Source organism: Pelmatolapia mariae, linkage group LG14 (assembly GCF_036321145.2).
Source record: "Pelmatolapia mariae isolate MD_Pm_ZW linkage group LG14, Pm_UMD_F_2, whole genome shotgun sequence".
NCBI lineage: Eukaryota > Metazoa > Chordata > Actinopteri > Cichliformes > Cichlidae > Pelmatolapia > Pelmatolapia mariae.
Genome location: NC_086239.1, coordinates 31,749,115 through 31,762,372, shown reverse-complemented (window position 1 = coordinate 31,762,372; position 13,258 = coordinate 31,749,115). Strand labels below are relative to the sequence as shown.

General features: G+C 39.3%; 1 protein-coding gene across 3 annotated transcripts in view; it reads right to left on the bottom strand.

The window, feature by feature from the left end:
- The window catches only part of tiam1b (TIAM Rac1 associated GEF 1b), a 43,259-nt gene that overhangs the window by 26,194 nt on the left and 3,807 nt on the right, over positions 1-13,258 (bottom strand). The window contains exons 1-2 of one of the 3 annotated variants that reach the window (XM_063493281.1): positions 8,752-8,918; positions 6-90 (exon numbers count right to left, since the gene is read on the bottom strand). The gene's annotated coding sequence lies outside the window, so the exon portion shown is untranslated. Of the gene's footprint in view, positions 1-5; positions 91-5,869; positions 5,921-8,751; positions 8,919-13,258 lie in introns of those variants that run through there. The other 2 variants (XM_063493282.1, XM_063493280.1) reach the window with 2 other exon arrangements.

The window sequence follows — 13,258 nt, the reverse complement described above, 5'->3', positions numbered from 1 at the left end:
TTTACCTGCAGGGCCGTAATGATTTTTCTGGCATTTTGTCACTGGATCTTAAGACAGTTTGTTCCTTTGGCTGGTATAATCCACAAACCTCTGAAAAACAGATATCTAGATGAAAAATCAGTGCAAAAACTGTGTGCTCTTAATTATGTGTGGCTTAGCTAAATATTTGTACTCTTTCAACAAATCTGTCTACAGCTATGGACACGTAAAGACGGAACATGACATGTTGTTTCCATCCTAGGCTTTCCCCTAAAACATAGGACACTGTTCACATAAAAAGAATTGATAATGGTAGATGTTATAAACACAGAGCTGTAACTTGTCTTGTTTTGCAGTTATTTCATTAGTAATTATCTGTAAAGTCAGCTAAATAAACACTGTGCTTAGACTGGCAGAGGATGTGAGCCACTCAAGCCCCCTTCAATATGTACAGGGATTTTGTGAAGTGGAGGGTACGTAATGACAGTGTGAGCAGTGTGACAGTCTGAGCGAACATGAGTTATTCAGAACTGGAATGAACCATCCATGCAGAGATATAGTTGTCTGCTCTCAGGCACTACTTCCTGCATTAACAAGGACTGGGAGCAGGAGGGTGCAGAAGCTTTGACTATAATGCACATTTGGACTCTATTTATCCGCCTTTAGGCCGGACAGTGTGATCTAAAAAGGAAAACAAAAGTCCTGTTCCACTTTGGGACCACCAACAGATGGGACAGAAGATTAGCTAACTTATTTGTGCCTGCTGTTTCTCACGATGTGTGCTTCTCCACCTTTTAGGATAGACCCTCTGGGGGGGTACTGTGTTTTTGTGTGCGAAGCTGATGCAAATAAGCCCAACCCTCTGGTGCTGCTGCATGCCCTCAGGCTTACTGTGAGGAGGGGCTTTACATAAACGGAAGTTGACCCCGTTTTTATACGTTGTGATCCTTATCCTCCCTCCTTATTCTGTCCACTCATCAACCCTCACTGGTACTGCAGTGTACCATGTTTGAAGTTTACACAACTACATTTATCTTTTATATAACTCTGCAGTGTGTTGGTTGTTCATTTAATCCCATTTGGTACAAAATAGAACAGAGCGGAAACACAGGAGGGAAAGAACTATGAAAAAAAAAAAAAAAACACCAAAGTTGTTACAGGAAATAATATTCACTAAGGCATACAAGCATTGCTCACAAAATGCAAGCACTACAATATACTGTGGACCAGTTCTGGAGTTTTTTCTCTTAGCCATTCCTACATAATAACCTTAATTTTTAAAAATGGAGAAGAGGAGAGAAAAATGTCCACCTTGTAATGGGTGCTCTTTATGATTGAAGTTTCTGCTATTTGTAGCACAAATGTGTTATTGTGTATGTAAAATGGCAAAATGACCAGAACTAAATTACAAGTGATGCAGATGGATCTCGCTGGGACCCAGGAATCTCATTTGTTAATCCCTGAAGTTCAGGAGCCAGGTGTTGGACCAAAAACATTACTGATTAATTTGGACTACAATAGAATTGCAACAAAGTTATGCATTACTGTGACCACACAACACATTATCTTTACATATCTATATCCCTACGCTTAAACTTATGAGTGAAATTGGAAGTAAAATGTACAAAATGAATATTCAGCCAAATACATGAGACCAAACTAAAGCAAATGTTGCAATAAATGCAACTCCTCTCCTAACAAATCAGCAGATTTAAAGAATAAGATCCGATAAATTCTCACCAGAATGCATGGCCACCAATCACTCTGCCACAAGACCATAAATAGGTTGAAAAGGGAACAGAACAGTCAGCAAGTTTCTATTGGCACTGTTTAAAAGACACACAACACAGATTCCTACTGAACATGATTTACACTGAAGCTCCTGGTATAGCAAAACACATAATTTAAATGGCTGACCCAGAGATATGTTATACTAAATTTTTAAGAATGCATTGTTCAAAAATGAAAACGCAGGATTATTAAATTTAATTGCACTGGAGCTACCAGAACATCTGAATACAACTTTTAAATGGCCTCAATTCCCCAACACAATGTTCTCTGAAGCTGCAATGCTGCTGCCGCACAGATTCCATCATCAACTCTTTATTAATACATGAGCAAGAAATGCCACGGCTGGAAAAGATATTTTAGGGCGCTAAAATCCCATCGCATACACCCAGTGGATTCTTTTAGAAATACAGGCTAACACACATCACAAGTTAATTCCACTGGATGATCATAATTTGGTGATCCCATGAAAGATCAACCAAATCTAAAGAGTTCCCACTGGAGACTTTCAAAAATTAAAGTGGATCCAGGATTATTAAGGGGTGGGTAATTTTACTATAATGACATGCAAAAGCAAAATACAAGGTTTGAACTCTGTAGTGGGCAATCCACGTGAGAAAGTGATTTCCCATGCTGCCTGAACCACAGTTTCACCTGGTGACTTTTTTGGCTTATGTTTGGACAGTATGGTTAAGATTTCTCATCTTAAAACTGTAAAAAAGAAAAAAAAAGTGGGACATTTCATAATCTAGAGTACAAAATATCATTTAAGAAAAAAAAAAAACCATTATAAAGAAAATGCAGAAACACATCTGCCTTCTTCTTAAATGGTCCAGAGCTCAGTTAAGATGGGCTGTGGTGATCTTCTAGTTTTCAGTTCTTTTTGGAAATGATATGCAGGCATCCTGTATTCTATTTTTTACACTACAAAAAAAGTCAGAGAGAGTCATTAAGTGTACACTGTCAACTCGGTTGATAATGTCAGCACTTATGGTAATCTCAAATTTATCCCTCATAACTGCAGGACTGTACTGGAACATTAAAATCATGCAATGTGATTTATGCCAGAATCAACTCTTCTCAGAGCAGTGACTTGTTTTTACACTGAATGACCTGTTGTGTGGAATGCTGTCATCCCTAAAATATGTGACTGGTAGATTTAAGTTCCTTTTGTTATTAAAGACCACTTTGAAGTCCTTCTTATACAAATTCTTGGGCCTGCTGGAACAGGTATGAGGGGAAATTGTCTCAACCCTCCTCCCCCCTTTAGGTCCTCAAGGAATGAAATTCAGGCCGCTTGCATCATTTTCAGAAATCATGCAAGTTGTTGCCCCATGGTCAAAATATAACTTAAGGTCTTTGAAAACAAGGTAAAGACCATGAAACACCTGGTCAGACTTTCCTGTATACATGGACAGAGCTGTTTTCACACATGAACTTCAAAAAAAATGCCAGGAGATTCAGGTTGAGCCATTTGTCTAAAGTCTTCTTTTCTCACATGTAGCACACAGTGAAAAATAATTCACACCAGCATCATTCTCTCTACTGGAAATATTTCATTTGGTTTTGCAGGAGCTGCCCAACAAGTGAGTGCTGGACGCCAGACACAGGACAGTCAGTGACTAACTGTGAACTCATCAGGCTATCATCTGGACTATTCTTACATCAACACAGACTGTTTATTAGGAAGTCTGCAGTTCTGACGTGCACCTCCATCAGGCTATGTCTCAAAAAAAAAATAAATCAATGGCTACAGTGCATTTTTGAAAAAAGGCTTATGACAAAATGTGATGATAAACATCTCTGTTAAAAAGCTGTTTGGAGTCCTGCAACACATTCTTGCCATTTGACCTAGGTACAACTGTGAAAGGAAAAACAAGCCAGGCCCATACCAGTAACAAGCTCCAACACAAAACCCTGTAACCTGAACACTCTGGTCCCCAGAGATAATAACACAGGTAGCTGTATGCAGCAAGAGGAGGGGGTTTAACCACTGAAAGACTGCACTTAAGACAGCTCACATTTCCCAACTGATATAGAGTCATATGTGTCTGTGAAAATGGAAGCACTAAACACAAACTCTTGTTCTCATGACTCATTTTCTGCTCTCGAGTGGGCTCAACTGTATTCAAGATTCTATTAGGCCAGAGGGAAATTTAGTATTACAAAAGCTTGCATCCATTTTCAAAAGGTTCCTGTGCCAGAAAAAAAACCCCATCCATATTAAAAGTAATTTAACAGCTTAGATTAAAACAATATACTATGGTTATATATTCAAAGAGTAATTTCCAACTTTAATCTGTAACCCTGGAAACATTAAATAGCAAACAAACTGAAAAGAGGGGCTTTCAGTGATATGGAAAGCAGCTCAACTTTGTTTGCTAACACTGCTGAATGCATCATGAAAAAAACAAATCAGGTTAGACAGGATCGGCCAAAACACTATTTATGCAGCTTTATTCAAAATTTACCTCTAAAATAAACAAATAGAGCATGTATGGCTTTAACAGCTGCATTGACAAAGCAGCAGGTGAAGCAACATTTCAGCAAAAACAAAAACAGATCACCAGCCAAGCCACGGAGTCATTTTCATTCGCTGCTGATCTGATTATGTGTTTCAGAGTACGGCGGGGCACGTGAGGCTGCCGTGTGTGACCTGTCTGACCCTGTCACAAGAGGCTCAGGTGGCTGGGTGTTATGGAGCATTTTTAATGTAGGAGAGCAACCCTTCGAAGGATGCCAGAACATACAAAGCCGAATTATGAACGCCAGCAGAGCTAGTTTGATGCAAGTGAGCTCCACTCAGTGGGAAGGATTTTGTCGATAAATCATTCTTGATTGCAAAATGTAGATACAGCAATGACCTAGAGCTGTGTCGTTTTAAAAGAAACGCTATGCTTTTGTGAGCCTGTTGCTGAGCAGCAGCTGGTATTGTTTAGCCTAGTGGCACCTTTGTCCCTCAATGCCATGTGCAGAGGTCAACTCTTCTGCTGATGTTTAAGCTGCATACAGCATAAACTGCAGGTTTTATTGGGTCAACATGTCTTTTGTCCACTCTGTAGACTTAAGAGTACTTTATATGGTTCTGTGGTCACAGATAAAACCAAACTTATGAAAAATTAATGTCTCGTATTTTTCTCCACAGTATCTGTCAAAATGACGACCAGAGTTTGAGGTGTAATAAAACGCCCAGAGAATAGAAACTATCATCTATTATCCTACATTTGTCCAAATTCATTGTTAGCAAGATCTTGTGAGGTCAAAATACTTTTACCTCCATTAATAGCAGCAATTTGCTTGTGTAGAGGTTCACAGCTAAGGTGCCATAAGATCACTTCCTGCTCATGGCTCTTTGCCTCCTCATTAACAACCTTTGAAGTTACTTTAACAGTACTTTAACAGCTGTTAGTGGAAGGCGTAACTAAGCTGTGGACAACTGTTATGACACACGGGGTGGGGGACCGACGGACGACACAGGTTTGTGGAAGTGATTGTTTTTGTTTTATATGAAGTGTTCCTGTTAAAATCACTTTATATCCATTTGTTTTAACTAAATCAATATTTCCAAATGTTCCTCCTGCCTTCATCCCTTCATTTATCTTCACTTCTCTGAATCTCTAAAGCAACGCTCATTTCGTGTAGTAATCATTTAGGACTGTATCAGAGCATTTAAAAAAACCCTTTTACATTTCCCCTAATATCTGAAAGGGTTTTTCTAAAATCTACAATCTGCTGTTTGATATGTGAAAATTAAAAAATAAAAGTGTTGTACCCAATCAAGAAAAAGCAAATCTTTTGAAGAGTAATTTAAACTTTAGTCTTGATAATGTGGAACTGGATCAGAAGCTGGGGAAACGTTAATGATAGGCAGATCAAACAAAAATCCAAGATCAAGACTCAACAGTTTGTGACACAAGTGTGAATCTGGGATGAAAACGGCAAATTCTTTTTTTATGAAAAAGGCTTGAGCCGCTGTTACAAAATATTTAAACCACAATCAGCACACACTTTCACGAGCTGACCTTCTCATATCCTGTAACCGTCACTGTCAGAGAAAAGGTCTCCCCTAAGTACATGGAGCATCAAAAGTACTCTGTCTTACATGCTTCACATTCCAGACTTCCAATGTCCTCCTCCACACTCCGAGTCCAAACATACCCAGCCATTTCCCCTGGACACAAGAAACAAATGTTCTTGACAGTTTTACGATGATAGATTTGCGATCGACAGTATCAATGACGGGACCCAGTGGTTAGCAAAACATTATCTGGTGTGACAAATCTGTAAATGCACCAGGAGGTATTACCAACCGATGACTGGGACGGGATGATGTATGAAAACATCTGGAAGATTACAAAAAAAAACTTTAGTGATTATATGAAATTTTACACAACTTTTATAAAAGTAAACTATATGCACAAGAACACTAAAAGTCTGAAAAGAGATAACACGAAGTACGAAGATAGTACGAAGTGGGGAACCAAAACATGGGGACAATGTTTTGCACTCAGGCTCTCTCACTCACCCAATCCTTTGCTTCCAGGTCAGTGAGTGGGAATACTAAGCACGCCTGCAGTATGGTGCATTTCCTTTTATATCGCACCAGAAGTACAAACTCCACTCAATATCACATCTGGGTCAGAGTCAAGACCCATTTTCATCATTTTGATTTCAATATTAATGAGCAGGGAATACACATTTCAGGTTGTGTTGCAAACAGATGGAATAGTGTGTCTAATACTGGTACACTAGGTACAGGCGAGTGCATCTGAGCGTTCCCAAACTCACCCTGGATGTAAGAAAGACTTTCCAAAAAAACATTTGATGCATGTTCAATCATCCAGTTAAGGAAATCCCAAAAACTTTATTCTGTTTATGTGGACATAGCGTTTTCAGTGGAAACTGAAGAAGTCACTTGGATGAGTGACAAAACGTTTCTCCCACTGAAAACGCTGCGTCCAGATGAACAGAATCAACTTTTTGGGATTTCCAAAATAACATTCTCAATATGCAAGTGCATGCGGCTCCTTGGGCTGCTGTGTTTCTTTAAGACTTTACTATACAATTTAAACACAATGAGGAGATTTGACGCCAATCGTATCTGTGAAAACAGCCCATGAAGTCATCCCCAAGCTCCACCTCCACCACAACACCCCTGAAGCTCCCGGGTCCCCACTGTGTTGCATTGTGCAGTGAGGCAGAACTGAGCACAGTCCTGACACACATGACTACACAAAGCTTGGTTGAAATCTGTCCACTTCCTCCAAACATCCCTGATTACAATTTCCAGCAAAAGCCTCCTTTATCAGCCTGTGGCATGTCACTAAGAAAGTCAAATTTCAGGTAAAGTACAGCACCTCCACCCATTAGGTTTCATATATTAATGAATATTGAAGGATTTTTTTTTTGGACTGCACCTTAGGTTACATTTACTGACAGCAGATACAATGTACTTTCACAAAGCTCAGTGGGATGTAAATGGTGTTTATTATGACAGCCCAGCAGTAATTCAATCTCATGGAGGCATCAAAGTATGCTTCTATTTTTAAAGACTGTGGGATGTCGCACAAATTCCACCGATGTTAGGTTACTTTTTATTTTTATAAACAGTTGTATACTTGCTTTTCTAAATGCTATAGAAGAAAAAAGTGCATATGTATATATTATTCTTACCCTAGCTCAGGCTTATAAGTAAACTGAATGGCAAACTCAACATTCTGTGACTACCAGGAAACAAAATACCTGCAATCGTAAGTACATGCTCTAGTCCCTTTGAAAGGTAACAAAGTTTTATGCACATAAAACTGCAAAGTGAAAATAATTTGAGTTATGGCAGAGCAAGTTCCAGCATGCTGAATTCTGCCTCATATAGTTCAGTTGAAATCTTATGAGCTTAGTATCTGAAATACCACGTGATCTCAGATGAACTCTTAGCCTGTAAATCTACAATATAACCTTTGTTTCATGGCACACGGTAATAACTTTTAATTAAGTGAAGCTAATCGCATAAGATTGCGCAAACCAATCAGTGGTTATTTTCCTCTGCTGAGAATAATTTTGTTAAGACAAATTTAGACTGAGGACACTGCATGTGATTTTTGTATCAAGCTTTTAACAGGAATTCAGAGTTTGTGTTTTTTGAAGCCTGCTTTCCTCCAATCACAACAGGAGCATCATCAAGATTTACAAGCCTGAAGGCCAGAATCTGACCCCCTGTCCTGCTAAGCCATGAACAGTCAATACATTACCATAACTATAACACCAGATGACCATTTCTCGCCCTCTCCCCACTGCAGGAGTCACAACCAGCTTTCAAGCACAAAGTTCGGGTTTTAAATGAACTCACAATGTAAAGCCCCCCCCAACCCCCCCCACTCCCCCATGATGCGCTCTGGGAATTCTCCTTGGCTTTGGACATCTCTCACATTTGCAATTCATCATCTCCCTTTGTCAGCATCACAAACCTGCCACCACCACCACTGCTTTGTCATTACAATGACACAGACACAGGGTGCATTGTTTGCATCTAGAAGTGAAGTGGATAACACAATGACTTACTGCCTGTAGTTGTAGCTAAAGTTTGCAATACACAGGATTACTACAGGTACATACACTGAGGGATCCCCACTTTTAAAGGCTATGGGGCCTCAGGGTATGGTTACAACTTAATATAATATTAAATTGCTGGAAGAATGGGAATGCAAAAACGAGCGGACACTAATGAGAATATTGCAGTCAAAGCTAATAAATCCTGAAATCACACATTTCAGGAGGGCACAATATGGTTCATGAGAGAGCTGGCTGCATCTGACCAATTTAACTACTGAAACCTACCACAAAATGTGGGACACTTGAACTGCTGATATTTAGCAACTCTTTTAGAAAGTAGAAGTCTTGAGGGTATAGAGCCATTTGCCTTTTCTATCTCCTAACCAACTACCAAACATGCAGCATGGCACAGAAAATGCACAACTAGTGACTTACCTTAATGTTCTCATGGAAGTTATAATTCTACTCTTCCTCCAGTTAAATCTGATGCACCAATAAGAGGGATATTTCAAAATATAAATGAGGTGATGATTGGTATTCCTCCTGCAAGTCCACAGCAGACTGACTCCTGTATCCAAGGATGAGTTGAAGAACTGAGGGAGAGAGGGAGTGCTGTTTGTACCCCCTCCCTTTCTCCAGCTGACTCTTTCACACTCTTTACTCCCTCCCTTGTTGCTCCCTCTTCACTCTATAATTCCAACCCCCTAAACTACAAACAGGAATGCGTGTTCCCTCCCTCTCCTCCTCTATAATTGCCCCTCCACTCCCTTTAAGGAAGCATGATATTTACACTATATGCTGCAGAACGGTTTATTGGGAACAAACTAATGGGACAAAGAACAGTCAGATTCAGGCCTGTGTTGCTCATTTTTGATTTTGATCAGAAGCCTAAATGTAAATTTCACCTTCATTTTGCCAAAGATAAAGGGGTCTGAAGATTTGTTATAACAAAATTCTGGAAAATGAAATTAATGTGTGCCTCAAAGCCAATGAAGGCTGAAAGGTCACAGTTATTCTGTTGCAGTTTGTAATTTGGTATATTCACTGACAGCCCACAATGCACTTGTGAATGTGAGAGAGGCAGGACTTGCTGTTGTCATAGCACCAGTGATGTCGTGTAGCTTTCACATCAGCAGTGACAGAGGTGCGGGATTCATTTTGAAATGACAGAACCGGCAGAGGACGCGGGGACAGAGAAAGGATAGGACAGGGGAGCGAGGGCAGAGCAGTGTCTGCTCGGCTGCAGCCTGCATCATGTGCCTCAGAAGCAGCTTTGCATGCACACTGAACTGAACTGAACACGCCCCAAGCTAGCTGAGAGCATAGACACCCTAACAGTCACACAGAGAAGAGGCATAGAGTTCACAGAGCTTAGTGTGTCTAGAAAGAGTCCAGAGATTGGTGGGATGAATTGCCATGTCTAGACTTTTGGATGATTATGACAAAAAACTAAAAAAAAAAAAACCTAAAAAAAAAAAAGGGGGGGGGGGGGGGGAGAGAGAGAAAAATGGCCCTACAGTGTTGTCATGCTGGCTTCCTCTTCTACCAAGGTTATGCCACTAATATTAAAAAACAATAATAATGATAATAAACATAACCACCAAGTTTTAATCATAGAGAAAAATATCTCTAGCATGCAAAAGCATAACCTGTAATTTGTCAGCATTAGACACACAAATTGTACCATGTGGCACTAATTGTTTTTCCAATTAGCAAACAATTAGGTGGAATTTGATCTTGAAAAGATCTCAGTACACATGACACACTAGGGATGTTATTGTGAGAGTATTGCTTAAAAACAACGGGCCATCAAACCCACATCCCAATACAAATCTAAAGTTACTTTTCAAATAAACAACATCGGAGAATAAAATTAAAGTTTAATAAATTTGTGTTACATGAGATGAGATTGGAGTTACTCCCTGCCCCCAAAAAAGAAAAAAAAATGAATAAGACAGCATTGCAATAAATGCATCCATCAGTGAAATGTAGGCTAATGCTGAATCCTCCTCTGCTGTCACCACAGGCATTTCAGAAATGTAGACTGCTTGCATGGAGCTCAGCTAAACAAAATACTCTGCTTTCTCATCACTGGCACAAGGCTATTAAAACCAACGCTGCCTGCACTCAATTTGGATGCTGATTGAATTGGACATCCAATACATTGACAGGACATTCAATACCGCTGGAGCAATTTGGCAGGTGAGACTACGGGTACAGATCCACAACAGCACTTCAGACTGCTGATGCTGTGCAGGTGTCACAACCAACCACAATCAATGCCAATCACCTTCAGCCATAGCAAGAGGAAAAAAAAAATCAGCTGAAGGCAAAGTAATCACAGGAATACTTTTGTGAGGATATAGTTAAGTTCAAGATCAGAATGACAGAGTAGAAACATGTATTGGATGTTCAACAAAACAGAGCTGGATTCAGGTAGTAAGGAAGCCCCTGACTCTCCCCCCTTTTAAATTTACCTACACCCCCTTTAATTTGTGTCTTAACTTTGCCAGTAAAACAGGGGATGCTGTCACCACAAGGCTTCGCAGCGGGGGTGGTGTTAGGTAATGAGCTGTGCTTTGTCTTCAACAAAAAAAACCAATCTCATTTAAATTGGAGAATGGTTTCCCCAAGGTGGGTTTTGAATGTGATTGCAAAGAGAATGAGGTTTTTTGGGGGGATTTTTTTTTATAACTGCTATAACTGTTACTCGGTCACATAAATTCTAATTTCTTCCGTAGTGAGGTCGTTGATTCCACAAACCATGGCAAAAGTCAGTGTCGTTTTTTCAAGGCAAAGAAACCAAACATGTCTAACTAGCTAAATCAAAGCACTGCTCCCCACAACAGCTTTAAATAAAGGTCAGTTAATAATTGACGACACTTGCTTTATTATAGCAATTCTGAATGGACCATGAAGTGGTGCGTCATTCAACATGATGTAGCTTTGAAGTTAAAGTCACCATCATTTTGCATTAATATTTTTGCAACCAAAAACATTACTGATCACACAAAAAACTCATTTCCATGAAGGGCCATGCAAGCTTACGTAGCTTGTTATTATTAGGTTGCAGTAGTGCGACTTCCTGACTAGGCCTAAAATGTAATGGCAAAGCCTGCCATTCAGCAGCATCTGCAATATTATATGAAATGCTAAACAAATCGAGTACAATGAAACTATGGATGTATATTAAAAACAGCAACCACTACAAACTACAAAGCCAAGATACCTTCTTGTCTTACACCAATTATCGTCTTCCTTCAAATAGACATGGATGAGTTTTACCCACAACTCAAGATGTTGAATCAACAACTCTGAAAAATACAAACTGTTCACACATCACGCTGGGTCTAATACTATATGCAGGATTTGGTTCAGCCACAAAATTGACATTAACATTGAAAAGAACATCCATCACCACGAGGGTTTAAGTGTTTGTCTTATTTTGTTGAAGGTCTCCTCAATCACACCAAACCCCTCCCTCATCAGTGCCCTTCTGTGGATCCATTGTACTGAAGAGGAGCACTATGTATGAATGATATCTAAAGAGAAAAAAATGCAACTGTTATGCAAGACATGAAAGCAGCAAGCCCAGCCTGGATAGAGATCATTAGTGGAGGATCCAGTGGTCTCCAGCAGAGAGTTGCCTCTCAAGAGTCGACATCAAAGACGCTGGTATAGAGAGAGAAATAATTTAGAGTGTAAAGAAAACGCTGGAACTGATTGGTTGGGATTGATCCTATACAGCATAGGTGGCTCCCCAATATTAGTTATTAAAAGATGCCAGTAATATCTTAAAGTGTCTTTATAAACTGCTCTGTAGAGTCTCATACATACTAAGCTAGTTACACAAAGCATATACAGTTGTGCCTATAAAACGTGTAAGCTTGTGTAAATGTTTTAAATACATTCTGGTAGCTTTCAAAAAAATAATCAGAATATCATTTAATATGTCTATTATATCATAAAAGATAAAAAAATAAATATAGGCAAAAACAATAGCAACTGGATAGCTGAAACATGCAAATTATTAATATTTTAAATGTATAAATCTGTTTAAAAGTCAAGTAATTATCTAAAATCTACCTTTCTCTTAACTAGATGCATTTAAAACACCAATAACGACATAAAGTAATTGTACTTTATGTGACCTAGACTTATGTTACCACATTTTAGCACAGATTAGCTTCCATGTGACCAAATAAATGTTTTTTGAGGGAGCTTTGAAAGCATATCCTTGGCAACCAATTGTTTTTGTATGCTGGTGAAAGTGCATTCGACGCAGATTCAAACCAAGGCAAGCAAAAAAGGGCTCTGAAAAGTTATTTTTTGTGACCAATGGTGTGTTAAAGTTAGCTCAACTCCCATCACCCCAAAGTGACTCATAGCCTCAGCAGTTTTGTGCACTTAGTATCTATTATTCATCCTAAACCACAAGGCTGTATCAGCCACGTGAAGCTGATGATCATCGCCATGTGCATTTTTGACAGCTGGTCACACGTTTCTGCTCACAGCTCAGAAATAGAAGGAACACAGCTTTAACGTGATGTTTAAATACTGATTTATCTTTCCAAAAGCCATTGCGGAAAATGCGTACTAAAGGCGCTACTGAATACTGCATGTACACAATAATATCCCACTAACAAGGTAATAAGGTTCTGAAGCTCTTGTTTGCTGTGAAGTTCATTTGACAAAGAAGCACAATGTTATTCATGCCGTCTTTGAGAATGTTAATTTAGGTCTGTAATAATTTATGAGAAGCCTGCATTTTCATTGTGCTTAGAGGTCAGGCTTACAGTCATACAAAATGCCTCTGCAGCACTTTCGAAGCTAAAACTTAGGAAGTTAAAGTCCTTTGGTTTTCTTGCTTTCTAAGCTTAGTGGAATACAACACAAGTTTCTCTCACAGTATATGGAGTGCATCACAGTTACACTGATGTGC